Source organism: Tupaia chinensis, unplaced genomic scaffold (assembly GCF_000334495.1).
Source record: "Tupaia chinensis unplaced genomic scaffold, TupChi_1.0 Scaffold143720_1, whole genome shotgun sequence".
In the NCBI taxonomy this organism is placed as follows: domain Eukaryota; kingdom Metazoa; phylum Chordata; class Mammalia; order Scandentia; family Tupaiidae; genus Tupaia; species Tupaia belangeri.
In genome coordinates this window covers 870,008-887,316 of record NW_006203569.1, presented here as the reverse complement: position 1 = coordinate 887,316, position 17,309 = coordinate 870,008, and positions in this window count along the sequence as shown.

The window sequence follows — 17,309 nt, the reverse complement described above, 5'->3', positions numbered from 1 at the left end:
GCCTCATAACACCTCTGCTCTAATGACAGGCAACTAAGGCACTCCTTTGGATCAGCGAAGATCTTTCTGAGCTCCTGAGGTCTTTTCCTTGTAAAGAGTTGGAACTGCAGTGCAGGACATGCCATCCAGGTTGTCTGAGTGCTGCCAAAAGATGTGCATGGAGATACTGGGAAATAGGTGTGACTTGAACAGAGAAGTCAAGAGGACTTCATCTGTTCTCAGGTGGCCAAGGAGGAATGAAATCACCAGCTGTTGTAAGGGCAGGGTGTCGGGGTGCTCTCGGCTTCTCCAAGCCTGTGTCTGGCACACTGCATGTCGTCCTGGTGAGCTGGGAGATCTAGCGTTCACCCCTGGAGTGTTGCAGGGAGGTGAGCTCTGGAGGTGCTTGCTCTGTTGCTTATGTGGTAGAAAGCTGTGTTCTGGAGGGTTCAGCTCAGACTCAGATTCTCCAGGCATTTCTGTATTCAAGCAAGAAAGATTCAAATGTTGCTGTAGTTTAATTCTCCCACAGACTCCTTTGGCCTCGGACGTTGGGCATTTTTTGTGTGTTTGTTGTTTTTTTGGTAAATTTATTTCACCACATTGTATTTCATCATCAGAAAGGGATACTATTGTCAGCCAGAAAGAACAAGATTTTTTGAAATACAATGTATATTTCCTTTTCATTTCCTTCCCCTCTCCCTTTCCTCTCTTCTCTTTGTATATTTCTCTGTCTCTGCAAATCTGTCTCTCTCCTCCCTCCTTTCTTCTCTTACTTTTATCTTTCCTTTATAAAAGTTCTATGATGGAAGGGGAACCTTTTCCCTCTGAACCCTGATATAAATTTCTTTACTATGATGCTAATTGGTATTTCTATCGTTTCTTGATTATTCTAATTATAATATTATATTTAGCTGTTACTAAATTAATTAAAACACTGTAACATGAAGAAGTACGTATAGTATTCCTATGTGCTTTTTAAAAAGCTAAGCATCCGATCTGAGGTTACCGTCAATGTCCAAAAGGACTTTGCGCTTATTTGAAGCACAAAATCCGTGGCAATTTCACATTTCTGGGAGTCACTGAAGATCTGGGATTCACTCCACCCTACCCCATTCTCCTGAAGTTGTGTGGTTTGATTACTGTGTAATAAAATGGTTTTAATATGTACCATTTGAAAAAGTCAGTTTCAATATAAAGGTTTTATAAAAGTCAATTTCATTACTTTATAGCACACCAAAATCATTTAGTTCTGGCATATATTCTAGCTGACTACATTGATTTATCCAAGAAGAAAAACAGTTCATTTTTATGGAAGAAAAGACAAAAATCATAGCCAACATCAGAAAATGGATTAGGAAAAGAAAGTAACATCCCTGGCTCTCTGTCCCCCGTGGGAGGGCCGTGTAACCCCAGAAGGAAGCTGAACTTCCTCAGAGTTGACCTGGCCATTGGGACATTTCCAAGCTGAGAGTTAAACTAATATAGGGAAGTTCCCGTTGAGGGCAGGTATATGCCTATAAAAGATTCTGACTGAGTATTTATTGATCAAGCAGTTAATTAAATACTAAGTGTCTCACACTAGCATTCAATCCATCTAAATTCCAAAGGAAGTAGTATAGTGTCTAAACAATTAAATGCTCACCAAACTATTGAGAAACTAAAAATGTTGCACAATTTAAACATCACCTCAAGTTGAAACTCTCATTCAAGAATGAGGATATTAGTTTTTGTCTTTTTATTAGAATCCTGTTTGGGTTTCCTAAACAATGTGGCATTTAATAATTGTGACTTCCTTGAATCATTTGAACCAAAGGTCTATTGCTGTGGTTATGCTTTTTCTTTTGTTCTCTTCCTTTGTGTGGATAGCTGAGCCCTTAGAAAATTATTGCTCGCCGTGGGAAATGCCTGGAACTTTTTATGGAATTAAAGTTATGACATGTTGCTGCACTACCAGATTAATTCATTTAGCATATATTATTGATATTCTTGTATGGGTCAAGTATCATCCTCCTTGTGCCATGGACAAAGGTGAACGATATCAATGTCATTCTTACTTTTAAGGAGTTTAGATGTGCGTATAAAATAAGCAAGCAAACACATGCATGGTCATAAGTAGTTGTAAGTGCTTTGACAGAGACGATGAAAGCACAGTGATAAAAATAGTGCCTCAATCTAGTCATGAGGAAAGGTCTCTCAGAGGAGGTGAACATTAGGAAGTGGACTCTTGAAAAAGAAAGGAAACACCTGTGCTCGGGTATGAGTACTTCGGGTGTTGCCGAGGCAGACCAAATAAAACATTTAGATGTTGTATGAGACAGCTAAGGTTGGCCAGTGTGGCTCTGCCATGTGAGCAAGGAGCTAAAGGTGTAATGGGTGGGAGACAGAATTTTATTGGGTGATCCAGGGTTTTTTTTTGTGTGTGTGAGCAAGAGTTGGTTATGATATATGCATGGTTCGGATATCACTTTTGATAACTTATACAGTGTGGTTTGGCAGAAAATATTAGGTCATCAGAAAAGTCACAATACAGTTTTACATAGAAAAAATACATCATGACTTTTCTGATGACCTAACAGAAGTGCAGCGAAGAAGTTTTTGACTAGTCTGGGTAAACCATATAAGGTAGATAGAGAGAGATCATGGACCAACTCAAGATGTATTTGGAATTACTTGCTGATAGACTGGTTAAGGGAGGTGAGGAAAAAGGGGAAGCTGAATGACTCCTAGGGTCCTGGTTTCTTTAAATGGTAGTGACATGTACTGAGATGGAAAGAGTAAAAGAAAACAGCCTGGGGAGAGGAGGAGGAGATTTAGTGTTCTAGTTTGGACAATTGGCATTTCAGTTGCCCACGAAATAGCCAAATGGACGTATGAAGTAAGAGGTTGGATATTAACAGTCTGAATTTCCCAGGAGAAACTTGGGCAGGAAATATAAATGTGGTAATTGACCAATATATAGGTTTAATTAATCCATGGAAAGTGCATTTCACATGGAGAACAAGAGAGGATGGAGAACAAAGACACAAAGGTACAGGGACAAGCCCTGGATTCTCCAAAAATTGAGAGAGAAAGTAGAAGAGGAGGAGTTGCCAAGAAGACTGAAAAGAAGCAGACATTAAAGACAGAGAGATACCATGTAAAGCAAGAGCAGAAAGTGGTTTCAGATGAGTGGAAACTGTAGTATTGAAAGCGTATGTACTACATTGAAAAAAGGATCCCTCTGATTAACAAGATAAAGTCATTGGTGACCTTGCTGAGCAATTTCAAAGGAAGGAATGGTGATCAAAAGCCACAATAGCAGACCAGCAGTTAGTGTAATGGCTATGTCGCTGGACTCCCACTTAGTCGACTGTGATTCGAGTCCTGGACCCGGTGGCTTAAACTCATGCCGGGCGCGTGTGCATGCGTGCCCAAGATCCCGAGCGGAGAATGGAGGAGAAGGGATTGCGGCATGGCCATCCCCCTTTGGGGGTGCCTTCTACCTCTCTGTCTCTGTCTGTCTGGCGAGCACACGCGCCCTATAGCAAAAACCTCTCAAAAAAAAAAAAAAAAACAGCTACAATGGGGGACTGGCAGATGGTGCAGCAGTTGCATCACTGGATTGACACATGATTTGAAACTTATCCGGTGTGTGTACATGTGTGTGCCCAAGATCCCAGGAGAATAGAGGAAAAGAAATTCCAGTGTAGCCATCTCTCCTGGGGGTGATTTCTCACTTTCTTTCTCACTGTCTCTGTCTCTCTCTGGTGAGCACTTGTACCTTAAGGCAAAAACCTCTTTAAAAAAAAGCCACATTGAGACGGCTAAGGAGTAATTAGGAGATGGAGAAGTGTAGACATCAAGTAAATGCTTTCTTTGTGAGAAGCTGAATTGGGAAGAAAAACTGAGAAATAGAAAAATAGCTGGGAAGTGATGTGGGCCTAAGGAAGATATTCTTGCTTTTAGTTTGCTATAGGGCATGTGCACTCAGGAGAGATAGACAACGAGGAAGGGGGGGAGGAAAGGGTGGAGAGAGAGAGAGAGAGAAACCACTCTCAGGGGTGGTGGTGGGATATGAGCTTGCCATGTCTTTTCTCCTCTATTCTCCTCTCAGGTCTCAGGATTTTAGGCACACACACAAGTGGTTGGTGTGTTTTTCAAGCCACTGGTCTGATACTCGAACCATACTGTGGCCATATGGAATTCAGCCTCCTTAACCACCACGCCATTGGCTGGCCCTCAAGGGGGATTTTTCACATGTACGTTTGTATGCTGATAGAATGAGTAGAAGAGCAAGGCTGCTGAGGCCGGATGGTGAGGAGATGGAGAGGTACTAGCCTTCAGTGGAAAAGCTGCCTTTGGATGTAGCAGGAGAGGATGCAGGTGACTCAGGTAGTTTTGTGAGAAATGAGGGCGTCACCATCTTGAGTTTCTGGGGTCATGACAAAGTATGGATATTTTCATCGTCAAAAAGTAAGGTGGTGGGAAGGAGAAGACGCAAAGGATTTGAACTGAGAAAGAAGATATACAAGGCATATAGGAGAACAGGTAGAAAACAAGACTAGCTGAGAAGAGCAGTAGCACTGCTGGGCTGTTTCGAGAAGTCATTTGGAGATGGTGATATTGGCACTCAAGTGAAACCAGTATAATCAGTACTTTCACAAGTGTAACTCATAATATAGAACAAGAATAAAACTAATTTTCCCCCAAAGGTGTGTACACTCGCCAGAGAGAGAGAGACAGAGAGAGAGAGAGAGAGAGAGGGATTCAGAACAGGAGAAACTGAAACTACCTCTCAGTGGGCTGTCGGTGGAGTATGATCACAATGCAATCCCTTTCCTCCATTTATCCTTCCCATCTGTATTTTGGACGTGCACACCCATGTACCTGGCATGTTTTTCAAGCTTCTGAGGCTGAGATTTGAACTGTAGTCAGCTATGTGGGATCCAGCTCTCGATACACAGGGTTTAACCACCATGCTGTTCGGTTCTACCTTTATTATTTTTTTTCCCCACCGATCATCCTTGTTATAGTTGTGTACTGGAGAAGGTTTTCTCTCTGCCATAGGTAGAAAGTTCTGGTCAATCCCTATGCCTTCTAGGAAATAGAAAGCCCTATGGTGATGGTAAATTGAAAAGCAGTCTACACTGAGTAGTATGAATGTTCAGTTGTACATTTGGTCAGTATTTCAGTCATCATTCAAAGGTAAGACCCTCATTCCACACACACACCCCAAACCATTTGTTCTCAGGCAGAATCTTGCTGACTATGAGTTTCAGGGTCAGTGGTGGTTTGATGCTCAAAAACAGAAGAGGAAAGAGGTACAGAAGGTATTTGCCAGCCAGATACACTTGTAAAATAGATAGTTTAGAAGGCCTGATCTATATTTAAAACCATATCCTTTTCTCTTGAATACTTTTTTTTTTTTTGGAGAGATTTTCGCTATAGGGCGCGTGTGCTCGCCAGACAGAGAGAGACATAGAGACAGAAAGCGAGAAATCACCCCCCAGGAGGGATGGTCACACCGCAATCCCTTCTCCTCCATTCTCCTCTCGGGATCTTGGGCACGCACATGCGCCCAGAGTGAGTTTTAAGCCACCGGGTCCGGGACACGAACCGCAGTTGACTACGTGGGAGTCCAGCGACATAGCCATTACGCTAACTGCTGGATCCCTTCTTTTGAATACTTTTGTGGTTTTCCTGGACTTCTCTTCTAAGCCCCTTCAGTTCCAATTTCTACTAATATAGACATACTCTTTTCTTCTCTCAGATCTTCGTTTTCCAGAAGTCTAGTCCACTGATAACCTCTGTGTGGGAATCCATTGCTCTCCCATTCTTATAACCACAAGCCAAAGGGCTTCAGGCTAGTTCTCTTCCATGTGGTCCATCTGTGGTCTCAAGACACAATTATACTGCATTTGTTCTTACAGTGTGCAAGGTAGTGGATTCTGTGTGGCTACCTCTCCTTGGCTCATATATCAAAGCAGTTCTTCAGGCCATCTCACATCCTTAAAGTTTTCTGGGCAGACATCAGGACCTCATTTCACTAAACCCCCATCCACAGGTGTGGCCTCTTGAGATCTGAGTAGTCTCATGAACATAGCCCTTACAGGAATCACTCGAGGGGGTGGGTGTCCCCAGATACCTTTTCTTGTGGTGGTAGGTACTAGGCTTACATTCTAGCAGTTCTCATTAAATGAATCATTTTCTTTTTAAAAAGTAGTCTCAGTCCTTTATTACCATTTCATAGATGAAGGGTTTTTCAATTATGAAAGTCACTTTTCTCTCTCTTCTTGGAAGATTTGCATTCTGGTTAACACCTCACATTGGAATTTCGTTTCTTTTTTTTCCTAATGCTACAATTTTTACATATTTATATACATAATATATTTTGTAATATGCTTTTTATATTTATATTTTTATGTACTTAATATATTCATAACATTTCTTATATCACAGTTTCATTACACACTCTTAGGCTCTTTTCTCATTGTTTTCCTAGTCTTTTTTTTTTCACATTTTATTGAATCACAAAAGATTTAATTAAACTACATATTTTCATTAGTAAGTACAGTTAACATAAATATATCAACACATGTCTGATTTTAGGCATAAAACTCAGTGAGTAGAATGAACATACTGTAAAGTAGCATCTAGTTGAGTCTATATAGATTACTGGAATTTAATTTCTATCATTTCTGGTACATCAAGTCAAAAGTTCAAGTTCAATATCTCTTACTACTTTGTACATATACTTTTAAAGAAAACACTAGCATGTGACTGAGAAGTACTATGATGGAGAATATTCTCATTTAGTGTTTTTCAGGCAAATGTCATAGGCACACACAAGTTGTGCATGTTCCCAGAGGGATTATTTTATTGAAGAATCCCAGCTGAACATAAAGAATAAGTGAATCAGAAGAGGGCTAATGAAGAGTGTATGGGTTGAAGGTCACCATGAGGTTGAAAGATTGTGGTGCAAGTACTTGACCAGGTGAGCTGGACAGAGAAAATGGACAGAACAGATTGTTTACTGCTGATGACAAGGGTCAAAGTATGACGATAGGAGAGCATGGCAGAAGTGAAATGGAAGAAAAGTTAGCTAGAGGCCATGGAGTGAGAACTCAGAATGAGGGATGCTCTATCTCTTATGTGAATGCTGATTGGGTTGGAAGTAGATAGGAAGACTGAACCATGAGCAGAAGACTTCTGTGAACAAGGAGTAGAGATCACAAAGATGGTAGAAACACCCTAGGATATAAGGTTCAGAGCTCAGAAAATGGTGCAGCGGTAATGCCAAGCTTAGACATATGAAGCTCCAAGGAGCTGTGTTTTTGTAAGACTGAAGGGCAGAAAGAGCATAGATGTAGGAAGAGTGAGCTGGAAGGTACCGACAAGATGCCTCTGAAATTAAGGTGCCATTATGTATTTTCAATTGCAATTATGCCCCCTTTTCTGAGAATAGGTATATAATAGCAGACAGAAAGTCACACTTTAGTAGAAAGGGTGCGGACAACATTCAGAAAGCCAAATCACTAAAAAGTGTGCTATTTCTACAAGTAACTAGGATAAATTATTCAACCCTGAATGTCAAAAGAACAAAACATGAAAAAAAAAAAAAAAAGAACAAAACATGTGTGTAAGTCAGTCAATCACGTTACCATTTCATAGGGACAGATGCCCTCTGAGTTACACATGATTTCCTCCTTTTTACAATTAGGAAACTGAGGCCCAGAGACATTAAGTGATTTGCAGAAGTAGATCTGCATGTAGAATTGTAGAAGTAGATCTATACGTAGAACTGTAGAAGTAGACCTGAATGTAGGTATTCTGGTTCCAAGTCGTGTATCCTTTCCACTTTGTAGTCATCTGGTCATCCTGTACTCTAGACATTGCAGTGCCCATCTAGACTTGTAAAATTTGTATTTTGAGTTAAAAAAAAGAAAGTCCTGTCTTGTTATTATATGTCAGCCCTAAAAATATTTGAACTGGAGTTGTGAAACATTAATATTTAATGCACCTGTGAGTCAATCTTTAAAATATTAATGTTTTATCTGATGATATAACCCCAACATTTAAACTGAAAAATTGTTGCTAAGTTGTACCTCTATATAAATATGACTTGATGTCCTGAACTGATTACTCTTGTGAAGAATAAAAAAAAATTGCACAGGTTATTAATATTTCTGTTGCTTGCAACTTTGAGAGGTGGTGGACTTTGGAAAGTCTAGTCTATGAAAATTAATTATAAATGGACAATTAATATGGTCCCAGACAGAAAAACTGCTCTCAGTTCTAATGACTATACAAGAGATGCCATCCAGTCTAGTTTTCTTGGCCATGTATCCCAAAATGTATTACTGTCATTTCACATGCAGTCATACTTTATTGTAAAGAACATCTTTAACCCCCTCCAAGCTTGTAACACAAATAGTTCTTTTCCATTGTTTTTTCTGTCTTATATTACTCTCACTTTATAAAACATTCCCAATCTTTGAGAACAGTTAACCGTCCTACAACTGACCTTGCATACAAGAGTACTCAGTAGTCCTGTTAAACATTTACAAGCCTTCATGAAAATTGTATGCAGGTGGATCAGGGCAAAACTCTTTAAAACCTGTGTATCTGAATGACACATTTTTGCAGATTTCCATAGACCCAGTTCATGTCATATGTCAAGTTGATATTCTTGAAGAAGCTAAAATTAGGGACAGAATTTTTAAAATGAGAAGAGGATTTACCTTCTCATTTTGTTTATGGCTCCTCCAAACCAGCGGAGCCATAAACAAAACTTTCCAACTTTGTTGGAAAAGTTGATACATTTTTGCATAGAAAACCATAAAAAAATACATCATGACTCTTCCAACAACCCATTAGAACCCACAGTTTTGTTTATATATTCTATGTAAGTTTAATAGTTTAAATTTTTAAAGATTATGATATAAGAATAAGCTAAGTCGTATCTACATAATTTCAATAATTTGTCATAATGCAATGAAGAAAAGCTGCATATCAGCACATTTTCAGGAGTATGCTTCTCATGGATAAATCTTTAGACATGCTTAAGTATGAGCACAAGATTACAATGGAGAAAGAGTATTATGTGATAAAGGTTATGAATTGGTAGTTTAATAACTATTAAACTGTTTTTACTTTCTTCTGAATAACTTATGAAATATATTTTGTTGAAATATTTCTTTAAACAAAAACAAAATATGAATAAGCTCACTTTCAGTTATGTATGTGCCTGGCTTTTCTTAAAGCTACCAGATCCAGGACTAAAACCATACAGTCAGTCATGTGGCACCCAGCTACCTTAACCACATGGCATGAACTGGCTCATGAAAGATAATAAAGAAATAAATTGTAAAAAAAAATGGAGAAATTAAAAATGGACCTTTAATGCATTGATATTATAGAAAAATATGTGGATAATAAAACTTGAGACAAATAAATAAATGGACTTTCTATTTTGAAAACTTGGGGCCAAACATGAAACTCTGTATCTTTAATTTTAACTACTATTCAAGGCAATATTTGCGATCTTTGGGGTCATTGAAACAATGATAGACTAAGAAACCTTCAAGTATCGGAGTATAGGTTCAGGTAACTCAAAAGCAAGTTTGTCTTAAAAAAAAACCCCAAAAAACTAAAAACAAAAAACTGTAGGCCTCAAGGTTGAACTCTATAACATTAAAATGATATCTCCAGATATTCATCTAAAATTAGCTAGTCATTGAAGAAAAAATTATTATGCTAGAACCCCTTTCAACGCCAATGAGACTAGGCTTTTCTGGATTAAAATTGCCTATAATATTGACTGTGGCATACATCACCCTACAAAAATCTATGTCTGGATTTAATGTTGATATTTAGCCTTTGGCTTGGTTCAAATGCTGTAGGTAATTTCAGGCTTAAACCTTTGCTTGTGTAAAGCTCTGAAAATCTCAGAGCACTTAAGAGTTATATGAAAGACAGACTTGCAGTCATCTGGAATTCCAATTCTAAACCTGGGGCAACCAGGGCCCTTTATGAGGAACAATTTGCTGTGTCGTGCCTGCTCTTCAGAATTGTGTGAATAACCTTGTCCATAAGACATTCAGTTCAAACAATGTTTCTGGATATTTTGCATAACTTAAAGGATTATTCCTATCACTAAAGTCATCTTCTATTGCCTCCCACCCCATCATGACATTCTTGCTCTAGTCCTAAACATTGGGTTATTTATTCCTATTTTTTAGGCTTTACTACTTTAGAAGACCCAGTACCCCAGCTGTCATTTCTATAGACCTAGACTAAAATAGTGATCCTGCATTCTTGTGTTCAAAGCATTATGGATGGGAAAAATTAAAATAAAATTAAGAGAAGTTTAATTAAAATATATACTATCAAAAGATATTTGGTCCTAATTTCTAAGGTGAGGACTTCCTTCTTCCCATTTCCCATTTTAAACAAATTTCTTTACTTCCAAACCATTTCAAAAAGTGAGCTTCAGTTCTTCACCTTAGCTAAACCCCAAGACATGTACCTTGGGCCACTGCTTCCCATGAAAATAGTCAGTGTTTTCTGCCCTTTGTATGAAGTCAGACCAAGAGGTTGTGATGGAATTCTAGTTTCTCCTTGGTGTTCACTTCATAGTCACCTGTAATTCTGTGAAAAACAAAAAGAAAAAAACTGATCAGTTATAACATATATACAGCTCAGCTCTCCTGCCCTTTCTTCTTGAGAGGAACTTAGTCTCTACCTTCCTCTCCCTCCCTCCCTACTACTTACCTGCATGTCTTTTGTCCCTTTCATTGCTAAACACTATTATAGGTGTTGAAGACATATGATCTGTTTAACAAAACACAAAAATCCTTACATCATGCAATTTACATTATAATCAGATGAGTCAGAAATATGCATAAGTAGAACATGTTTATATATATATATATATATATAGTCAAGTGGTGCTAAGAGTTAGGAATAAACATAAAACTTGCAAAGGAGATGAAGTGGGAAGAGGGAATAGGACTATAATTTTGAATAAGGCAGTTGGGTAAGACTTAATAATCTGATATAGGAGTGAACCATGTGGGTATCTGGAGGAGGAGTGCTGGAAGCAGAGGGAACAGCAAATACCAATATAATGAGGATGAAGCATGCTGTGTATCTGAGAAAGAGAAAGTGAGTCAGGAGTGGAGTGAGCAATGAAATTAATAGGTGATTTATAAGAGAGCACCAGGTGGTAATAGGACCTTGTAGACTTGATTTTCAACTCTGAGTGAGCAATAGAACTAATGCTCAGACTGCCCAAGTTTGAATGCCAGCATTGCCACTTATGTGCTGTGTGACCTCAGGCATAACACTTTCTGGGCCTCAGTTTTCTCCTGTATCAATAGGAATGATAACAGTATCTTCTTTATAAACTTGTGATGATGAAATGACTTTTTATAAGCAAAGCAATACCTAGTTCATATGAAGCATTACATGGGTGTTAACTAGCTAGCTGGCTTTTGGAAGGCTCACTCTGGCTGCCTTGGGAGAAATTACTATTGTATGTTAGGATGAAGGGTAGGAACAGACACAGTACCCGGCTATTTATCTAATACTGGCAAGAGATGCCAGTGGCTCACATCAGGGCAGTAGTAGTGAAAGTGGTAAGAAATGGCTGTATTTGGATTTGAAGTTAACGTTTGAAGTACTGGGTTGTCAGAGAAGTCATGACACATTTTTGCATAGAAAAACAGAAACATACTTTGTGACTTTTCCAACGACCCAGTAGAATCAACAAAAGCAGCTGTCAGATTGGCTGTGAGGTATGAGTCGAGGAATTCAGGGTTTGTCCTTGATCACTGGATGGAAGACTGGTATTGCCATTTACCAAAAAAGACTAGGAGAGACACCATTTTTCTTAATTTTAAAGATTTCCAGTCAATTTAATTTTTTAAAAGTGGCATATCAATATTAAAATTCAAGAATCTAATCTAAATATGTACTTGACAATGAATACATCTGGGATGAAGGGAAAGGGTTTTCCAAAATCCAATCAAATATATCATTTTGAGGGCAACCAGAAAGTCAGTTCTTAGGCATGTTACCTTTGAAAGTGCCTCCTGGCCATCTAAGTGGAGCTGACTTGGCAGAGGTTGTCTTGGTCACAGAGTGAAGCAGGCATAGGATGGAATCCAGCCTGAAGGAAGGGCAGAGCTCCCCAGAGAACGGGATCACCAGAGAGTGGAGTGAAGCCTTCAAGCATTTGCCAGTTGAAGTTTGGAGGGCTAAGAGACCAACCTTAACTGAGACAAAATGACAAATGTCTTGAACTCTATTGCCTGTGCTTGGGACAAAGGAATTTATAATGAGTAAAAAAGGAAAATAAACAGCCCAAATCAATTTCTTTAAGAGCCATCATATAATCCAAAGTCTCCTCAAAAGTTAGATCAAAATCTCCTTAATGCTCCCTCTCTGAATTCCTCAACTATAACTACATTCTTCTACGTTCTGATTTATGGCTTTAAAAATAAAACAGATATTATTTAGCAGTAAGATAAGAACTTGTACTGTACACTGTGATACAAAAACATATTAAATGTATTCTTAAGTTATTGGTAACTGTTGCTTTGTCTCATTGATTTATATCTACTTTAGAATGTTTTTTTAATGATTTTATGTGACAAGGATGGTTATAGTTAATTAAAATGCTGCTTATGACAATTTCTGTAAAAAAATTGCATATTGACCCTTAATGAGGAATGACTAAATTATGTTTAATTTTTTATATTAATTAACTTTATTCACTCATTCACCCATTCATTTATTCATGATATAGCACAGATATGCATATACAAGAGAGAGAGAAAAAGAGAGAAAGAGAGAACTCTTCCTAGGTTCTGGTCCCTCCTCAGTCCCATTCCTTAAGTCGTGGAGCCCTTAGAATCCTGGGCACACGTGTATATGCCCTGTGTGTTCAGGCAGACTGGGCTGAGGACTTGAACTGAGGGTGCCCTATGGGATCTGGCTTTTCTTGAGCAGCATGTTACTGCTCTGCCATGGTACTGGTCCAACTTAATTTTAAAATTTAATTTCAAGTGCTTTGAAAACTGAATATGTCTCATTTTAAGTTTTCCATGTTTAGTACTTAAGATTTGATGACTTCAAATTGCTGACTGCTTACCATTTTAAGAAAACTCAAACGCTGGCCTATTATATAACTTGATAATAAACTCTGTTTTTGTAAAGCCGTTTCCCAGTCAAAATTTTCATGGGAATGAGTTAATTTTCTTATTAGATATTTAATTCTTGCTTTGTTTGACTTGGGTTAGATAGCAACTTTGTTGTATTAATTGTATTTTTATTTTACTTTTGTGTTTTCATTTATTACCTACTAGTTCATTTCAATCATAACACTTTCTACACCCTCCCCCTGAATACTTAAAAAAAAAAATGCTTTCAGCCAGATATTTTTCATGTTTTCAGTATTTTTGTCTCAAACACTATATTCTTGAAAATTTTAGCAAAATATACTTAGCAATGGGTTTATTTCATTGAAGAAGAAAATTTTTTCATTTTTTAAGCAATTAAATTTTATGCATGGGCTATTCTTGATATAGAATATATTGAGAATATATTGATATAGGATATAGATATAGGATATATACTGGAAATATCTATGCATGTAGCTAGTTTTTAATGATGAATTTTTCTGTATCATTTGGAATAATATGAACATGGTGAGTGCTATACATCAGTCTGATAACTCATAATGGGTTTTTAAAAATTATGTTTCTTTTTATAAAGCCTATATATGTGTGTTTTATTTTTAATTTTATTTTTTATTATTATTCAATTTTGACCAAAGAGAGACAGAGAGAAAGGGAGAGTGAGAAAGCAAGCCACCAGGTTTATGACTTGAACTGTGGTCAGCCATGTGGGAGTCTAGCACCTCAACCACCACGTCACCTGCCAGCCCCCAAAGTATATATTATATATGTATCTAGAGTCATGCGGCTATGTTGTGTTGGACTTGCATTTGATGATAGAAAATGTAAATTTTTCTATTAGCAGATATATTTGGACTTGAATAGAAAGTTAGATACAATTTAACAGTAGTTGTTTGGAGATAGGTGAGATAATGGACATTTAAGTAATTTTCTTTACAATATTTTCAAGAATCTAATATACACTTGACAATGAATCACATCTGGGATAGATTGAAAAGGTTTTCCAAAACCTCATCAACTCTTTTTATTTTGAGAGCAATCAGAAAGTCAGTTCTTAGGCATGTTGCCTTTGAAAGTGCCTCCTGGCCATCTAAGTGGAGCTGACTCTTGACTCCGCAGAGGTTGTCTTGGTCACAGAGTGAAGCCAGCATAGGATGGAATCCAGCCTGAATGAAGGGCAGAGTTCCCCAGGGACAGGGACCACCAGAGAGTGGAATGAAACCTTCAAGCATTTGCCAGTTGAAGTTTAGAGGGCTAAGAGACCAACCTTAACTGAAGCAAAATGACAAATGCCTTGAACTTTATAGCCTACAGTTGAACCCACAGGACCATGATAAGGAGCTATGATGTTTTTTCCTTAAAGCAAGAGAGAATAAAATAAATTTCACTTTTCTTCACATTTCCTCTTATATATTTTTTTCAAGTTTACTTATTATTTCTTCAGAGAGAGAGAGAGAGGGAGGGAGTGAGGGAAGGAGGGATGGTGGCAGGCAGGCATCCCCACTAGGGTCTTCACACTGTAATCCACTCCGCGATTCAGCCAGCCAAAATCATGTCCATGTGCATGTGTACACAGAGCGTGTACAGGCAGACCTTGTGATGTGACTCCGGACCGTCCCAAGTGGCTTTGACAACAGAACATCCCGTTACCACTGTGCCAACACAGCTGGCCCTAAATTTCACTTTAAAAGAAACAGAATGATTATATCACTGTTGTATTTCAACAATGAAAGAATCCAGTCTCTTGGAATGCGAAGTTATAGAACATACAAATAGTGCCAGTCACTTGCTTGTCCTTCAGGACAAAATAGTGTTTGGCCATCTCCAGGGACTTTAATAAAATAATTATCCACCCACATCTGATATCTTTGGGCCTTTATATAAAACAATTAGCCCTGAAGACATCATACTTACTAACTTCAAAATATCAGGTTGTTGGAAAAGTCATGGCACATTTGCATTAAAAACATAGAAAAATATGTCATGACTCTTCTGATAACCCAATACATTGAAAATTATAGTAGTTAAAACCATTGTTTAAAATTGCCTGTTGAAGGCCAGTCAGTATCGTGGTGCTTCAGGTGGCTAGATCCCACATTGACAACTGTATGGTTTGGGTTTTGGACCTAGCAACTTGAAAAACACTCTGGTCACTTGAGCGCACTTGTTCAAAATCCTGAAAGACAGGAGAAATAGAGGTGAAGGGATTTCAGTGTGACCGTCACCCATCAGGGGTGCTTTCTCACTTTCTCTCTCTGGCAAGCACATGCACCATTTGGAAAAAAAATTCCTTCAAATTACTTGTTTATATCCATTAGGATGGCTATTATAAAAAGAAGAAGGGCTCACCCCATAGGTCAGGGATTAGGAGCTGTGCTGAGGAAGCCAGATCTCACACAACTGGCCAGGGTTTGAATTCTGGCCCTAGGGGCTTGAGAAACACATTGGGTGCATGCGTATGTGCCCAGGGATAGAGAACTGATGGAAGAAGGATTGTGGGTGTAACCAGGCCTTGTTGGGAGGTTCTTTCTCCCTCTGTCTTTCACACACACACACACACACACACACACACGCCTTGTGGCGTTATTTTTTTAAAAAATTATATATATATATATATAAAGCCAGCCAGTGGGTTAGTAGTAAAGGCAGTTGGACCCCACATGTCTGACTACGTGGTTCAATACATAAACACAGCAGTTTGTAAAACATTCCAGACACATGTGTGTACATGCTCAAAATGCTGAAATGAGGATTTCATACTTTCTCTGTCTCTCTCTGGCAAGCACACATGCCCTCTGGCAAAATTAGAAAGTGTAACAAGGTTGATGAGGATATGGAGAAATTAGAACCCTAGGGCATTGCTGGATTGTATATTGTAGCCACCTAGAAACACTATGGTGATTCCACAAAAAATTACATATAGAACTATTGTATGATGCAGTGATTCTGTTCATAGATGAGTACCCCTCAAAATTGAAAGCAGCACTTGCACAGATATTTATACACCTATGTTCATACTGGCATTGTTCACAATGACCAAAGAGTAGAAGCAACCAAAATGTTCATTAACAGTCAATGGATAAACAAAATGTTATTCAGCCTTAAGAAGGAAATCCAGATACACATTATAACATGGATGAACCTTGAAGACATTATACCATGTGAAATAATCTAGTCACTTATAGGAGATACTTGGAGTGGTCAGATTCAGAGTCAGAAGGCAGCTTGGTAGCCACCAGGGGCTGTGGGGAGGGGACATGGGGAGTAGTATTTAATAGGTATGACATTTCAGCTGGGAAAATGAAAAAGTTCTGGAGATGGATGGTGGTAATGGTTGCATAACAGTATACCTAAGGTCACAGGAGTACCATTAAAAATGGTTAAAGTTATACATTTTATGTATATAATAATAAAAAATAACTTGAAAAATAAATCTCACTCCACTCCAGCTTGACATTCAAGACCCTTTCCATCTTCATGTTTACCTTCTCTCCTTCCTATCCCTGGGGTGAGAAGATGTTTCTCTTGCTGTTCCTCAGAACCATGTAACCTTTTTTTTTTCGCTCTCATACACCTGGAATGCCCTTCACATCATTTTGTCTTATCCCTTTCTCTCCCCTTCCAGGTTCTGCTCAATTCTGCCTTCTCCAGTAAGCTTTCCTCCCCAGCGGAAGAGACTCTCTTTTTAAGTCGATTGGACCGTGTGTGTGTGTGTGTGTGTGTGTGTGTGTACACCTAACATCAAATTAGCCAATTACTAAATACACATCGGCTGTTAACCATTATCCCCACTGTGCTGTTTGTTTTGGGTATCACTGACATATTTTTTACTTTAAAATGGTTTCTTCTATAGAGTTTGTATGAAGTCTTACCTTTCATATTTTTGTTTTCTAATGTTTTACAAAGGGTCATACTGAAGAGTCGTGATAATCAATTACTATTTAAAAAATATTTATTACTACTATTATTTTTTAATTTGCTATAGGGCATGCTCACTCACCAGAGAGAGAGAGAGAGAGCGAGAGAGAGAGAGAGAGAGAGAGAGAGAGAACAAGAGAAAGGCAGAGGGAGAGAGAGAGGGAAAGTGAGAAAGCAAGCATCTAGGTCTGGAACTCAAACTACAATCGGCTAAGTGGCAGCTTAGTG